Source organism: Gorilla gorilla, chromosome Y (genome assembly GCF_029281585.2).
Source record: "Gorilla gorilla gorilla isolate KB3781 chromosome Y, NHGRI_mGorGor1-v2.1_pri, whole genome shotgun sequence".
In the NCBI taxonomy this organism is placed as follows: Eukaryota; Metazoa; Chordata; class Mammalia; order Primates; family Hominidae; genus Gorilla; species Gorilla gorilla.
In genome coordinates this window covers 60,059,469-60,078,660 of record NC_073248.2, presented here as the reverse complement: position 1 = coordinate 60,078,660, position 19,192 = coordinate 60,059,469, and positions in this window count along the sequence as shown.

Genomic DNA, 19,192 nt, shown 5'->3' with positions numbered 1-19,192 from the left:
GTACAGTATATAATATATATGTAGTGTACTTTCATATTTTATGTATAGTATATAATACATATTTGGTGATATTTGATATTTTATGTACAGTATATAATATATATTTGGTGAAATTTGATATTTTACATAAAGTATGTAATACATATTTGGTGAAATTTCATATTTTATGTACAGTATATAATATATATTTAGTGTTCTTTCAGACTTTATGTACAGTATATAATACATATTTTGTGTAATTTGATATTTTATGTACAGTATATTATATATTTTTTGAATTTTGATATTTTATGTACAGAATAAACTATATATTTGGTGAAATGTGATATTTCGTGTACAGTATATAATATATAAGTAGTGTACTTTCATATTTTATGTATAGTATATAATACATATTTGGTGAAATTTGATATTTTATGTACAGTATATAATATATATCTCTTGAAATTTGATATTTTATGTACAGTATGTAATATATATTTGTTGAAATTTATATTTTATGTACAGTATATAATGCATATTTAGTGTTCTTTCATACTTTATGTACAGTATATAATACATAGTTTGTGAAATTTGATATTTTATGTACAGTATATAATATATATTTAGTGTTCTTTCATACTTTATGTACAGTATATAATACATATTTTGTGTAATTTGATATTTTATGTACAGTATATTATATATTTTTTGAAGTTTGATATTTTATGTACAGTATAAACTATATATTTTGTGAAATGTGATATTTCGTGTACAGTATATAATATATATGTAGTGTACTGTCATATTTTATGTATAGTATATTATACATATTTGGTGAAGTTTGATATTTTGTGTACAGTATAAAATATATATTTGGTGAAATTTGATATTTTATGTACAGTATGTAATATATATTTGGTGAAATTTGATATTTTATGTACAGTACATAATATATATATAGTGTTCTTTCATACTTTTTGTACAGAGTATAATACATATTTTGTGAAATTTAATATTTTATATATGTCATATAACATATATGGAGAAATTTGATATTTTTTATACAGTATATAATATACATGTAGTGTACTTTCATATTTCATGTATAGTATTTAATACATATTAGGTGAAATTTGATATTTTATGTACAGTATATAATATATATTTGGTGAAATTTGATATTTTACAGACAGTATGTAATATATATTTGGTGAAATTTGATATTTTTTGTACAGTATATAATATATATTTAGTGTTCTTTCATACTTTCTGTACAGTATATAATACATATTTTGTGTAATTTGATATTTTATGTACAGTATATTATATATTTTTTGAAGTTTGATATTTTATGTACAGTATAAACTGTATATTTGGTGAAATGTGATATTTCATGTACAGTGTATAATATATATGTAGTGTACTTTCATGTTTTATGTATAGTATATAATACATATTTGGTTAAATTTTATATTTTATGTACAGTATATAATATATATTTGGTGAAATTTGATATTTTATGTACAGTATTTAATACATATTTGGTGAAATTTGATATTTTATGTACAGTATATAATATATATTTAGTGTTCTTTCATACTTTATGTACAGTACATAATACATAGTTTGTGAAATTTGATATTTTATGTACAGTATATAATGTATATTTGGTGAAATTTGATATTAAACATACAGAATGTAATATATATTTGTTGAAATTTGATATTTTATTTACAGTATATAATATATACTTAGTGTTCTTTCATACTTTATGTACAGTATATAATACATATGTTGTGTAATTTTATATTTTATGTACAGTGTATTATATATTTCTTGAAGTTTGATATTTTATGTACAGTATATACTATATATTTGGTGAAATGTAATATTTCGTGTACAGTATATAATATATATGTAGTGTACTGTCATATTTTATGTATAGTATATAATACATATTTGGTGAAATTTGATATTTTATGTACACTATATAATATATATTTGGTGAAATTTGATATTTTATGTACAGTATGTAATATATATTTGTTGAAATTTATATTTTATGTACAGTATATAATATATATTTAGTGTTCTTTCATACTTTATGTACAGTATATAATACATAGTTTGTGAAATTTGATATTTTATGTATGTTACATAATATCTATGGTGAAATTTGATATCTTATGTACAGTATATAATATATATGTAGTGTACTTTCATATTTTATGTATAGTATATAATACATATTTGGTGATATTTGATATTTTATGTACAGTATATAATATATATTTGGTGAAATTTGATATTCTACATAAAGTATGTAATACATATTTGGTGAAATTTGATATTTTATGTACAGTATATAATATATATTTAGTGTTCTTTCAGACTTTATGTACAGTATATAATACATATTTTGTGTAATTTGATATTTTATGTACAGTATATTATATATTTTTTGAATTTTGATATTTTATGTACAGTATAAACTATATATTTGGTGAAATGTGATATTTCGTGTACAGTATATAATATATAAGTAGTGTACTTTCATATTTTATGTATAGTATATAATACATATTTGGTGAAATTTGATATTTTATGTATAGTATATAATATATATCTGGTGAAATTTGATATTTTATGTACAGTATGTAATATATATTTGTTGAAATTTATATTTTATGTACAGTATATAATGCATATTTAGTGTTCTTTCATACTTTATGTACAGTATATAATACATAGTTTGTGAAATTTGATATTTTATGTACACCATATAATATATATTTAGTGTTCTTTCATACTTTCTGTACAGTATATAATACATATTTTGTGTAATTTGATATTTTATGTACAGTATATTATATATTTTTTGAAGTTTGATATTTTATGTACAGTATAAACTATATATTTTGTGAAATGTGATATTTCGTGTACAGAATATAATATATATGTAGTGTACTTTCATATTTTATGTATAGTATATAATACATATTTGGTTAAATTAGATATTTAATGTACAGTATATAATACATATTTAGTGTTCTTTCATACTTTATGTACAGTATATAATACATATTTTGTGTAATTTGATATTTTATGTACAGTATATTTTATATTTTTTGAAGTTTGGTATTTTATGTACAGTAAAAACTATGTATTTGGTGAACTGTGATATTTCGTGTACAGTATATAATATATATGTAGTGTACTGTCATATTTTATGTATAGTATATAATACATATTTGGTGAAGTTTGATATTTTGTGTACAGTATATAGTATATATTTGGTGAAATTTGATATTTTATGTACAGTATGTAATATATATTTGGTGAAATTTGATATTTTATGTACAGTATATAATATATATATAGTGTTCTTTCATACTTTTTGTACAGAGTATAATACATATTTTGTGAAATTTCATATTTTATATACGTCATATAACACATATGGAGAAATTTGATATTTTATATACAGTATATAATCTACATGTAGTGTACTTTCATATTTCATGTATAGTATTTAATACATATTAGGTGAAATTTGATATTTTATGTACAGTATATAATATATATTTGGTGAAATTTGATATTTTACAGACAGTATGTAATATATATTTGGTGAAATTTGATATTTTTTGTACAGTATATAATATATATTTAGTGTTCTTTCATACTTTCTGTACAGTATATAATACATATTTTGTGTAATTTGATATTTTATGTACAGTATATTATATATTTTTTGAAGTTTGATATTTTATGTACAGTATAAACTATATATTTGGTGAAATGTGATATTTCATGTACAGTGTATAATATATATGTAGTGTACTTTCATGTTTTATGTATAGTATATAATACATATTTGGTGAAATTTTATATTTTATGTACAGTATATAATATATATTTGGTGAAATTTGATATTTTATGTACAGTATTTAATACATATTTGGTGAAATTTGATATTTTATGTACAGTATATAATATATATTTAGTGTTCTTTCATACTTTATGTACAGTACATAATACATAGTTTGTGAAATTTGATATTTTATGTACAGTATATAATGTATATTTGGTGAAATTTGATATTAAACATACAGAATGTAATATATATTTGTTGAAATTTGATATTTTATTTACAGTATATAATATATATTTAGTGTTCTTTCAGACTTTATGTACAGTATATAATACATGTTTTGTGTAATTTGATATTTTATGTACAGTATATTATATATTTTTTGAATTTTGATATTTTATGTACAGTATAAACTATATATTTGGTGAAATGTGATATTTCGTGTACAGTATATAATATATAAGCAGTGTACTTTCATAATTTATGTATAGTATATAATACATATTTGGTGAAATTTGATATTTTATGTACAGTATATAATATATATTTGGTGAAATTTGATATTTTATGTACAGTATGTAATATATATTTGTTGAAATTTATATTTTATGTACAGTATATAATGCATATTTAGTGTTCTTTCATACTTTATGTAGAGTATATAATACATAGTTTTTGAAATTTGATATTTTATGTACGTTATATAATATATATGGTGAAATTTGATATTTTATGTACAGTATATAATATATATGTAGTGTACTTTCATATTTTATGTATAGTATATAATACATATTTGGTGAAATTTGATATTTTATGTACAGTATATAATATGTATTTGGTGAAATTTGATATATTACATACAGTATGTAATATATATTTGGTGAAATTTGATATTTTATGTACAGTATATAATATATATTTAGTGTTCTTTCATACTTTATGTACAGCATATAATACATATTTTGTGTAATTTGATATTTTATGTACCTTATATAACATATATGGTGAAATTTGATATCTTATGTACCGTATGTAATATATATGTAGTGTATTTTCATATTTTATGTATAGTATATAATACATATTTGGTTAAATTAGATATTTAATGTACAGTATATAATACATATTTAGTGTTCTTTAATACTTTATGTACAGTATATAATACATATTTTGTGTAATTTGATATTTTATGTACAGTATATTTTATATTTTTTGAAGTTTGATATTTTATGTACAGTAAAAACTATGTTTTTGGTGAACTGTGATATTTCGTGTACAGTATATAATATATATGTAGTGTACTGTCATATTTTATGTATAGTATATAATACATATTTGGTGAAGTTTGATATTTTGTGTACAGTATATAATATATATTTGGTGAAATTTGATATTTTATGTACATTATGTAATATATATTTGGAGAAATTTGATATTTTATGTACAGTATATAATATATATATAGTGTTCTTTCATACTTTTTGTACAGAGTATAATACATATTTTGTGAAATTTCATATTTTATATATGTCATATAACATATATGGAGAAATTTGATATTTTTTATACAGTATATAATATACATGTAGTGTACTTTCATATTTCATGTATAGTATTTAATACATATTAGGTGAAATTTGATATTTTATATACAGTATATAATATATATTTGGTGAAATTTGATATTTTACAGACAGTATGTAATATATATTTGGTGAAATTTGATATTTTTTGTACAGTATATAATATATATTTAGTGTTCTTTCATACTTTCTGTACAGTATATAATACATATTTTGTGTAATTTGATATTTTATGTACAGTATATTATATATTTTTTGAAGTTTGATATTTTATGTACAGTATAAACTATATATTTGGTGAAATGTGATATTTCATGTACAGTGTATAATATATATGTAGTGTACTTTCATGTTTTATGTATAGTATATAATACATATTTGGTTAAATTTTATATTTTATGTACAGTATATAATATATATTTGGTGAAATTTGATATTTTATGTACAGTATTTAATACATATTTGGTGAAATTTGATATTTTATGTACAGTATATAATATATATTTAGTGTTCTTTCATACTTTATGTACAGTACAAAATACATAGTTTGTGAAATTTGATATTTTATGTACAGTATATAATGTATATTTGGTGAAATTTGATATTAAACATACAGAATGTAATATATATTTGTTGAAATTTGATATTTTATTTACAGTATATAATATATATTTAGTGTTCTTTCATACTTTATGTACAGTATATAATACATATGTTGTGTAATTTTATATTTTATGTACAGTGTATTATATATTTCTTGAAGTTTGATATTTTATGTACAGTATATACTATATATTTGGTGAAATGTGATATTTCGTGTACAGTATATAATATATATGTAGTGTACTGTCATATTTTATGTATAGTATATAATACATATTTGGTGAAATTTGATATTTTATGTACAGTATATAATATATATTTGGTGAAATTTGATATTTTATGTACAGTATGTAATATATATTTGTTGAAATTTATATTTTATGTACAGTATATAATATATATTTAGTGTTCTTTCATACTTTATGTACAGTATATAATACATAGTTTGTGAAATTTGATATTTTATGTATGTTATATAATATCTATGGTGAAATTTGATATCTTATGTACAGTATATAATATATATGTAGTGTACTTTCATATTTTATGTATAGTATATAATACATATTTGGTGATATTTGATATTTTATGTACAGTATATAATATATATTTGGTGAAATTTGATATTTTACATAAAGTATGTAATACATATTTGGTGAAATTTGATATTTTATGTACAGTATATAATATATATTTAGTGTTCTTTCAGACTTTATGTACAGTATATAATACATATTTTGTGTAATTTGATATTTTATGTACAGTATATTATATATTTTTTGAATTTTGATATTTTATGTACAGTATAAACTATATATTTGTTGAAATGTGATATTTCGTGTACAGTATATAATATATATGTAGTGTACTTTCATATTTTATGTATAGTATATAATACATATTTGGTTAAATTAGATATTTAATGTACAGTATATAATACATATTTAGTGTTCTTTCATACTTTATGTACAGTATATAATACATATTTTGTGTAATTTGATATTTTATGTACAGTATATTTTATATTTTTTGAAGTTTGATATTTTATGTACAGTAAAAACTATGTATTTGGTGAACTGTGATATTTCGTGTACAGTATATAATATATATGTAGTGTACTGTCATATTTTATGTATAGTATATAATACATATTTGGTGAAGTTTGATATTTTGTGTACAGTATATAATATATATTTGGTGAAATTTGATATTTTATGTACAGTATGTAATATATATTTGGTGAAATTTGATATTTTATGTACAGTATATAATATATATATAGTGTTCTTTCATACTTTTTGTACAGAGTATAATACATATTTTGTGAAATTTCATATTTTATATACGTCATATAACATATATGGAGAAATTTGATATTTTATATACAGTATATAATATACATGTAGTGTACTTTCATATTTCATGTATAGTATTTAATACATATTAGGTGAAATTTGATATTTTATGTACAGTATATAATATATATTTGGTGAAATTTGATATTTTACAGACAGTATGTAATACATATTTGGTGAAATTTGATATTTTTTGTACAGTATATAATATATATTTAGTGTTCTTTCATACTTTCTGTACAGTATATAATACATATTTTGTGTAATTTGATATTTTATGTACAGTATATTATATATTTTTTGAATTTTGATATTTTATGTACAGTGTAAACTATTTATTTGGTGAAATGTGATATTTCGTGTACAGTGTATAATATATAAGTAGTGTACTTTCATATTTTATGTATAGTATATAATACATATTTGGTGAAATTTGATATTTTATGTACAGTATATAATATATATCTGGTGAAATTTGATATTTTATGTACAGTATGTAATATATATTTGTTGAAATTTATATTTTATGTACACTATATAATGCATATTTAGTGTTCTTTCATACTTTATGTACAGTATATAATACATAGTTTGTGAAATTTGATATTTTATGTACTGTATATAATATATATTTAGTGTTCTTTCATACTTTCTGTACAGTATATAATACATATTTTGTGTAATTTGATATTTCATGTACAGTATATTATATATTTTTTGAAGTTTGATATTTTATGTACAGTATAAACTATATATTTTGTGAAATGTGATATTTCGTGTACAGTATATAATATATATGTAGTGTACTTTCATATTTTATGTATAGTATATAATACATATTTGGTTAAATTAGATATTTAATGTACAGTATATAATTCATATTTAGTGTTCTTTCATACTTTATGTACAGTATATAATACATATTTTGTGTAATTTGATATTTTATGTACAGTATATTTTATATTTTTTGAAGTTTGATATTTTATGTACATTAAAAACTATGTATTTGGTGAACTGTGATATTTCGTGTACAGTATATAATATATATGTAGTGTACTGTCAAATTTTATGTATAATATATAATATATATTTGGTGAAGTTTGATATTTTGTGTACAGTATATAATATATATTTGGTGAAATTTGATATTTTATGTACAGTATGTAATATATATTTGGTGAAATTTGATATTTTATGTACAGTATATAATATATATATAGTGTTCTTTCATACTTTTTGTACAGAGTATAATATATATTTTGTGAAATTTCATATTTTATATACGTCATATAACATATATGGAGAAATTTGATATTTTATATACAGTATATAATATACATGTAGGGTACTTTCATATTTCATGTATAGTATTTAATACATATTAGGTGAAATTTGATATTTTATGTTCAGTATATAATATATATTTGGTGAAATTTGATATTTTACAGACAGTATGTAATATATATTTGGTGAAATTTGATATTTTTTGTACAGTATATAATATATATTTAGTGTTCTTTCATACTTTCTGTACAGTATATAATACATATTTTGTGTAATTTGATATTTTATGTACAGTATATTATATATTTTTTGAAGTTTGATATTTTATGTACAGTATAAACTATATATTTGGTGAAATGTGATATTTCATGTACAGTGTATAATATATATGTAGTGTACTTTCACGTTTTATGTATAGTGTATAATACATATTTGGTGAAATTTTATATTTTATGTACAGTATATAATATATATTTGGTGAAATTTGATATTTTATGTACAGTATTTAATACATATTTGGTGAAATTTGATATTTTATGTACAGTATATAATATATATTTAGTGTTCTTTCATACTTTATGTACAGTACATAATACATAGTTTGTGAAATTTGATATTTTATGTACAGTATATAATGTATATTTGGAGAAATTTGATATTAAACATACAGAATGTAATATATATTTGTTGAAATTTGATATTTTATTTATAGTATATAATATATATTTAGTGTTCTTTCATACTTTATGTACAGTATATAATACATATGTTGTGTAATTTTATATTTTATGTACAGTGTATTATATATTTCTTGAAGTTTGATATTTTATGTACAGTATATACTATATATTTGGTGAAATGTGATATTTCGTGTACAGTATATAATATATATGTAGTGTACTGTCATATTTTATGTATAGTATATAATACATATTTGGTGAAATTTGATATTTTATGTACAGTATATAATATATATTTGGTGAAATTTGATATTTTATGTACAGTATGTAATATATATTTGTTGAAATTTATATTTTATGTACAGTATATAATATATATTTAGTGTTCTTTCATACTTTATGTACAGTATATAATACATAGTTTGTGAAATTTGATATTTTATGTATGATATATAATATCTATGGTGAAATTTGATATCTTATGTACAGTATATAATATATATGTAGTGTACTTTCATATTTTATGTATAGTATATAATACATATTTGGTGATATTTGATATTTTATGTACAGTATATAATATATATTTGGTGAAATTTGATATTTTACATAAAGTATGTAATACATATTTGGTGAAATTTGATATTTTATGTACAGTATATAATATATATTTAGTGTTTTTTCAGACTTTATATACAGTATATAATACATATTTTGTGTAATTTGATATTTTATGTACAGTATATTATATATTTTTTGAATTTTGATATTTTATGTACAGTGTAAACTATATATTTGGTGAAATGTGATATTTCGTGTACAGTATATAATATATCAGTAGTGTACTTTCATATTTTATGTATAGTATATAATACATATTTGGTGAAATTTGATATTTTATGTACAGTATATAATATATATCTGGTGAAATTTGATATTTTATGTACAGTATGTAATATATATTTGTTGAAATTTATATTTTATGTACAGTATATAATGCATATTTAGTGTTCTTTCATACTTTATGTACAGTATATAATACATAGTTTGTGAAATTTGATATTTTATGTACAGTATATAATATATATTTAGTGTTCTTTCATACTTTCTGTACAGTATATAATACATATTTTGTGTAATTTGACATTTTATGTACAGTATATTATATATTTTTTGAAGTTTGATATTTTATGTACAGTATAAACTATATATTTTGTGAAATGTGATATTTCATGTACAGTATATAATATATATGTAGTGTACTTTCATATTTTATGTATAGTATATAATACATATTTGGTGAAATTAGATATTTAATGTACAGTATATAATACATATTTAGTGTTCTTTCATACTTTATGTACAGTATATAATACATATTTTGTGTAATTTGATATTTTATGTACAGTATATTTTATATTTTTTGAAGTTTGATATTTTATGTATAGTAAAAACTATGTATTTGGTGAACAGTGATATTTCGTGTACAGTATATAATATATATGTAGTGTACTGTCATATTTTATGTATAGTATATAATACATATTTGGTGAAGTTTGATATTTTGTGTACAGTATATAATATATATTTGGTGAAATTTGATATTTTATGTACAGTATGTAATATATATTTGGTGAAATTTGATATTTTATGTACAGTATATAATATATATATAGTGTTCTTTCATACTTTTTGTACAGAGTATAATACATATTTTGTGAAATTTCATATTTTATATACGTCATATAACATATATGGAGAAATTTGATATTTTATATACAGTATATAATATATATGTAGTGTACTTTCATATTTCATGGAGAAATTTGATATTTTATATACAGTATATAATATACATGTAGTGTACTTTCATATTTCATCTATAGTATTTAATACATATTAGGTGAAATTTGATATTTTATGTACAGTAAATAATATATATTTGGTGAAATTTGATATTTTTTGTACAGTATATAATATATATTTAGTGTTCTTTCATACTTTCTGTACAGTATATAATACATATTTTGTGTAATTTGATATTTTATGTACAGTATATTATATATTTTTTGAAGTTTGATATTTTATGTACAGTATAAACTATATATTTGGTGAAATGTGATATTTCATGTACAGTGTATAATATATATGTAGTGTACTTTCATGTTTTATGTATAGTATATAAAACATATTTGGTGAAATTTTATATTTTATGTACAGTATATAATATATATTTGGTGAAATTTGATATTTTATATACAGTATTTAATACATATTTGGTGAAATTTGATATTTTATGTACAGTATATAATATATATTTAGTGTTCTTTCATACTTTATGTATAGTACATAATACATAGTTTGTGAAATTTGATATTTTATGTACAGTATATAATGTATATTTGGTGTAATTTGATATTAAACATACAGAATGTAATATATATTTGTTAAAATTTGATATTTTATTTACAGTATATAATATATATTTAGTGTTCTTTCATACTTTATCTACAGTATATAATACATATGTTGTGTAATTTTATATTTTATGTACAGTGTATTATATATTTCTTGAAGTTTGATATTTTATGTACAGTATATACTATATATTTTGTGAAATGTGATATTTCGTGTACAGTATATAATATATATGTAGTGTACTGTCATATTTTATGTATAGTACATAATACATATTTGGTGAAATTTGATATTTTATGTACAGTATATAATATATATTTGGTGAAATTTGATATTTTATGTACAGTATGTAATATATATTTGTTGAAATTTATATTTTATGTACAGTATATAATATATATTTAGTGTTCTTTCATACTTTATGTACAGTATATAATACATAGTTTGTGAAATTTGATATTTTATGTATGTTATGTAATATCTATGGTGAAATTTGATATCTTATGTACAGTATATAATATATATGTAGTGTACTTTCATATTTTATGTATAGTATATAACACATATTTGGTGATATTTGATATTTTATGTACAGTATATAATATATATTTGGTGAAATTTGATATTTTACATAAAGTATGTAATACATACTTGGTGAAATTTGATATTTTATGTACAGTATATAATATATATTTAGTGTTCTTTCAGACTTTATGTACAGTATATAATACATATTTTGTGTAATTTGATATTTTATGTACAGTATATTATATATTTTTTGAATTTTGATATTTTATGTACAGTATAAACTATATATTTGGTGAAATGTGATATTTTGTGTACAGTATATAATATATAAGTAGTGTATTTTCATATTTTATTTATAGTATATAATACATATTTGGTGAAATTTGATATTTTATGTACAGTATATAATATATATCTGGTGAAATTTGATATTTTATGTACAGTATGTAATATATATTTGTTGAAATTTATATTTTATGTACAGTATATAATGCATATTTAGTGTTCTTTCATACTTTATGTACAGTATATAATACATAGTTTGTGAAATTTGATATTTTATGTACAGTATATAATATATATTTAGTGTTCTTTCATACTTTCTGTACAGTATATAATACATATTTTGTGTAATTTGATATTTTATGTACAGTATATTATATATTTTTTGAAGTTTTATATTTTATGTACAGTATAAACTATATATTTTGTGAAATGTGATATTTCGTGTACAGTATATAATATATATGTAGTGTACTTTCATATTTTATGTATAGTATATAATACATATTTGGTTAAATTAGATATTTAATGTACAGTATATAATACATATTTAGTGTTCTTTCATACTTTATGTACAGTATATAATACATAGTTTGTGAAATTTGATATTTTATATATGTTATATAATATCTATGGTGAAATTTGATATCTTATGTACAGTATATAATATATATGTAGTGTACTTTCATATTTTATGTATAGTATATAATACATATTTGGTGATATTTGATATTTTATGTACAGTATATAATATATATTTAGTGTTCTTTCATACTTTATGTACAGTATATAATACATATTTTGTGTAATTTGATATTTTATGTACAGTATATTATATATTTTTTGAAGTTTGATATTTTATGTACAGTATAAACTATATATTTTGTGAAATGTGATATTTCGTGTACAGTATATAATATATATGTAGTGTACTGTCATATTTTATGTATAGTATATTATACATATTTGGTGAAGTTTGATATTTTGTGTACAGTATAAAATATATATTTGGTGAAATTTGATATTTTATGTACAGTATGTAATATATATTTGGTGAAATTTGATATTTTATGTACAGTACATAATATATATATAGTGTTCTTTCATACTTTTTGTACAGAGTATAATACATATTTTGTGAAATTTCATATTTTATATATGTCATATAACATATATGGAGAAATTTGATATTTTTTATACAGTATGTAATATACATGTAGTGTACTTTCATATTTCATGTATAGTATTTAATACATATTAGGTGAAATTTGATATTTTATGTACAGTATATAATATATATTTGGTGAAATTTGATATTTTACAGACAGTATGTAATATATATTTGGTGAAATTTGATATTTTTTGTACAGTATATAATATATATTTAGTGTTCTTTCATACTTTCTGTACAGTATATAATACATATTTTGTGTAATTTGATATTTTATGTACAGTATATTATATATTTTTTGAAGTTTGATATTTTATGTACAGTATAAACTATATATTTGGTGAAATGTGATATTTCATGTACAGTGTATAATATATATGTAGTGTACTTTCATGTTTTATGTATAGTATATAATACATATTTGGTGAAATTTTATATTTTATGTACAGTATATAATATATATTTGGTGAAATTTGATATTTTATGTACAGTATTTAATACATATTTGGTGAAATTTGATATTTTATGTACAGTATATAATATATATTTAGTGTTCTTTCATACTTTATGTACAGTACATAATACATAGTTTGTGAAATTTGATATTTTATGTACAGTATATAATGTATATTTGGTGAAATTTGATATTAAACATACAGAATGTAATATATATTTGTTGAAATTTGATATTTTATTTACAGTATATAATATATATTTAGTGTTCTTTCATACTTTATGTACAGTATATAATACATATGTTGTGTAATTTGATATTTTATTTACAGTATATTATATATTTTTTGAAGTTTGATATTTTATGTACAGTATAAACTATATATTTTGTGAAATGTGATATTTCGTGTACTGTATATAATATATATGTAGTGTACTGTCATATTTTATGTATAGTATATAATAAATATTTGGTGAAATTTGATATTTTATGTACAGTATATAATATATATTTTGTGAAATTTGATATTTTATGTACAGTATGTAATATATATTTGTTGAAATTTATATTTTATGTACAGTATATAATATATATTTAGTGTTCTTTCATACTTTATGTACAGTATATAATACATAGTTTGTGAAATTTGATATTTTATGTATGTTATATAATATCTATGGTGAAATTTGATATCTTATGTACAGTATATAATATATATGTAGTGTACTTTCATATTTTATGTATAGTATATAATACATATTTGGTGATATTTGATATTTTATGTACAGTATATAATATATATTTGGTGAAATTTGATATTTTACATAAAGTATGTAATACATATTTGGTGAAATTTGATATTTTATGTACAGTATATAATATATATTTAGTGTTCTTTCAGACTTTATGTACAGTATATAATACATATTTTGTGTAATTTGATATTTTATGTACAGTATATTATATATTTTTTGAATTTTGATATTTTATGTACAGTATAAACTATATATTTGGTGAAATGTGATATTTCGTGTACAGTATATAATATATAAGTAGTGTACTTTCATATTTTATGTATAGTATATAATACATATTTGGTGAAATTTGATATTTTATGTACAGTATATAATATATATCTGGTGAAATTTGATATTTTATGTACCGTATGTAATATATATTTGTTGAAATTTATATTTTATGTACAGTATATAATGCATATTTAGTGTTCTTTCATAATTTATGTACAGTATATAATACATAGTTTGTGAAATTTGATATTTTATGTACAGTATATAATATATATTTAGTGTTCTTTCATACTTTCTGTACAGTATATAATACATATTTTGTGTAATTTTATATTTTATGTACAGTGTATTATATATTTTTTGAAGTTTGATATTTTATGTACAGTATATACTATATATTTGGTGAAATGTGATATTTCCTGTACAGTATATAATATATATGTAGTGTACTGTCATATTTTATGTATAGTGTATAATACATATTTGGTGGAATTTGATATTTTATGTACAGTATATAATATATATTTGGTGAAATTTGATATTTTATGTACAGTATGTAATATATATTTGTTGAAATTTATATTTTATGTACAGTATATAATATATATTTAGTGTTCTTTCATACTTTATGTACAGTATATAATACATAGTTTGTGAAATTTGATATTTTATGTATGTTATATAATATCTATGGTGAAATTTGATATCTTATGTACAGTATATAATATATATGTAGTGTACTTTCATATTTTATGTATAGTATATAATACATATTTGGTGATATTTGATATTTTATGTACAGTATATAATATATATTTGGTGAAATTTGATATTTTACATAAAGTATGTAATACATATTTGGTGAAATTTGATATTTTATGTACAGTATATAATATATATTTAGTGTTCTTTCAGACTTTATGTACAGTATATAATACATATTTTGTGTAATTTGATATTTTATGTACAGTATATTATATATTTTTTGAATTTTGATATTTTATGTAGAGTATAAACTATATATTTGGTGAAATGTGATATTTCGTGTACAGTATATAATATATAAGTAGTGTACTTTCATATTTTATGTATAGTATATAATACATATTTGGTGAAATTTGATATTTTATGTACAGTATATAATATATATCTGGTGAAATTTGATATTTTATGTACAGTATGTAATATATATTTTTTGAAATTTATATTTTATGTACAGTATATAATGCATATTTAGTGTTCTTTCATACTTTATGTACAGTATATAATACATAGTTTGTGAAATTTGATATTTTATGTACAGTATATAATATATATTTAGTGTTCTTTCATACTTTCTGAACAGTATATAATACATATTTTGTGTAATTTGATATTTTATGTACAGTATATTATATATTTTTTGAAGTTTGATATTTTATGTACAGTATAAACTATATATTTTGTGAAATGTGATATTTTGTGTACAGTATATAATATATATGTAGTGTACTTTCATATTTTATGTATAGTATATAATACATATTTGGTTAAATTAGATATTTAATGTACAGTATATAATACATATTTAGTGTTCTTTCATACTTTATGTACAGTATATAATACATATTTTGTGTAATTTGATATTTTATGTACAGTATATTTTATATTTTTTGAAGTTTGATATTTTATGTACAGTAAAAACTATGTATTTGGTGAACTGTGATATTTCTTGTACAGTATATAATATATATGTAGTGTACTGTCATATTTTATGTATAGTATATAATACATATTTGGCGAAGTTTGATATTTTGTGTACAGTATATAATATATATTTGGTGAAATTTGATATTTTATGTACAGTATGTAATATATATTTGGTGAAATTTGATATTTTATGTACAGTATATAATATATATATAGTGTTCTTTCATACTTTTTGTACAGAGTATAATACATATGTTGTGAAATTTCATATTTTATATACGTCATATAACATATATGGTGAAATTTGATATTTTATATACAGTATATAATATACATGTAGTGTACTTTCATATTTCATGTATAGTATTTAATACATATTAGGTGAAATTTCATATTTTATGTACAGTATATAATATATATTTGGTGAAATTTGATATTTTACAGACACTATGTAATATATATTTGGTGAAATTTGATATTTTTTGTACAGTATATAATATATATTGTGTTCTTTCATACTTTCTGTACAGTATATAATACATATTTTTTGTAATTTGATATTTTATGTACAGTATATTATATATTATTGAAGTTTGATATTTTATGTACAGTATAAACTATATATTTGGTGAAATGTGATATTTCATGTACAGTGTATAATATATATGTAGTGTACTTTCATGTTTTATGTATAGTATATAATACATATTTGGTGAAATTTTATATTTTATGTACAGTATATAATATATATTTGGTGAAATTTGATATTTTATGTACAGTATTTAATACATATTTGGTGAAATTTGATATTTTATGTACAGTATATAATATATATTTAGTGTTCTTTCATACTTTATGTACAGTACATAATACATAGTTTGTGAAATTTGATATTTTATGTACAGTATATAATGTATATTTGGTGAAATTTGATATTAAACATACAGAATGTAATATATATTTGTTGAAATTTGATATTTTATTTACAGTATATAATATATATTTAGTGTTCTTTCATACTTTATGTACAGTATATAATACATATGTTGTGTAATTTGATATTTTATTTACAGTATATTATATATTTTTTGAAGTTTGATATTTTATGTACAGTATAAACTATATATTTTGTGAAATGTGATATTTCGTGTACAGTATATAATATATATGTAGTGTACTGTCATATTTTATGTATAGTATATAATAAATATTTGGTGAAATTTGATATTTTATGTAGAGTATATAATATATATTTGGTGAAATTTGATATTTTATGTACAGTATGTAATATATATTTGTAGAAATTTATATTTTATGTACAGTATATAATATATATTTAGTGTTCTTTCATACTTTATGTACAGTATATAATACATAGTTTGTGAAATTTGATATTTTATGTATGTTATATAATATCTATGGTGAAATTTGATATCTTATGTACAGTATATAATATATATGTAGTGTACTTTCATATTTTATGTATAGTATATAATACATATTTGGTGATATTTGATATTTTATGTACAGTATATAATATATATTTGGTGAAATTTGATATTTTACATAAAGTATGTAATACATATTTGGTGAAATTTGATATTTTATGTACAGTATATAATATATATTTAGTGTTCTTTCAGACTTTATGTACAGTATATAATACATATTTTGTGTAATTTGATATTTTATGTACAGTATATTATATATTTTTTGAATTTTGATATTTTATGTACAGTATAAACTATATATTTGGTGAAATGTGATATTTCGTGTACAGTATATAATATATAAGTAGTGTACTTTCATATTTTATGTATAGTATATAATACATATTTGGTGAAATTTGATATTTTATGTACAGTATATAATATATATCTGGTGAAATTTGATATTTTATGTACCGTATGTAATATATATTTGTTGAAATTTATATTTTATGTACAGTATATAATGCATATTTAGTGTTCTTTCATAATTTATGTACAGTATATAATACATAGTTTGTGAAATTTGATATTTTATGTACAGTATATAATATATATTTAGTGTTCTTTCATACTTTCTGTACAGTATATAATACATATTTTGTGTAATTTTATATTTTATGTACAGTGTATTATATATTTTTTGAAGTTTGATATTTTATGTACAGTATATACTATATATTTGGTGAAATGTGATATTTCGTGTACAGTATATAATATATATGTAGTGTACTGTCATATTTTATGTATAGTGTATAATACATATTTGGT